This window comes from Penaeus monodon, chromosome 25 (genome assembly GCF_015228065.2).
Source record: "Penaeus monodon isolate SGIC_2016 chromosome 25, NSTDA_Pmon_1, whole genome shotgun sequence".
In the NCBI taxonomy this organism is placed as follows: domain Eukaryota; kingdom Metazoa; phylum Arthropoda; class Malacostraca; order Decapoda; family Penaeidae; genus Penaeus; species Penaeus monodon.
Genome location: NC_051410.1, coordinates 13,195,316 through 13,196,458, shown reverse-complemented (window position 1 = coordinate 13,196,458; position 1,143 = coordinate 13,195,316).

Below are 1,143 nucleotides of genomic sequence, written 5' to 3'. Positions count from 1 at the left end.
CGCGCGTGGGTGCGTGTATAGGCGTATGTGTACATTTATGTGTGCGTGTGCGTGGGGGGGGGGGAGTGGGAGGTATGTGCAGGGTCGTGTATATGCTTTCTACTTTGTTTCACATTTATATTTAGAAGCACGAGCAGCTTCCCGCGTCCCCGCCACGTGTGATGCAATCCGGGATGCTTTCCTCACCTCGGCGCACTCTCATGAATGGGCGATACAAGGAGAGCCTAATACTCTTAATGCCTGACCTTTATGGCGGCCATCCCTCACCTTGGAAGAGAGGGCGCGGGCCGACTGGAGGAAAGAGGGCGAGATTCTTTATTGTCTTGGTTAATGTTCTCACAAAGCGCTTAATGTAAGAGGAAAGGGGAAAGTTTGTTGCTTTTTTCCCCCCACCCATTTCCTTCTTTTCCTGGTATTTTTTTCTTTGTCTAGTTTTTCCTCCTTATGCCAGAGAGAATTAGATTTAGAAAGGGGGCGCTGATCGGCGTTGTATCGTCGTTATAGACCTAGTACTTCTAATGATCGTCGTTTTCACTAATGAGTTTGTGAGTGAGGAGCGGGCGATGCTTACGGTACAACTTGATTGCATAATTGTAGGATGTTTTTTCAGAACGTTTCAGTGTTTCACTTTGGTTTATATTTATATATTGCGTAAAGATTTCCTCTCAGACATTTAAAATTAATATTTTCTTAAACGACCACTCATACTCCCTAACTGGTCAACATCTAATAACAATTGGGCGAAAAAGGCGAAAAAAGAAAGTCATAGAGTCCCTCAGCTTCTCATATTATGCTCATCATTCACTCGAATCACCACACTTCCGTCACTGAGACCGCGCATCCTCACCACCCCGACGCGGCATCACCATACGCTTAACCCCACGCGCGGCAGCCCATACGTAATCACATTAGTCGCCTGCCGCTCCGTGTCTTGCTCGATTAGCCTAAGTTTAAACCACTTTCTCCCAATTAGTCTTCATCATTCGTCCAAAGGCCCGTGCCTGCTTGTCTTACGGAGCCTTTCCGCCTTTCCTTTGCGTGGCGTGAATAGAGAGTCGCGTGTCGGTGGCCGATTTCCAGGCGGGTCTTCCTGTGCCTGGGTAATATTTCATTTACCGTTAATTTTCGTGTTTCTTTCGTTAG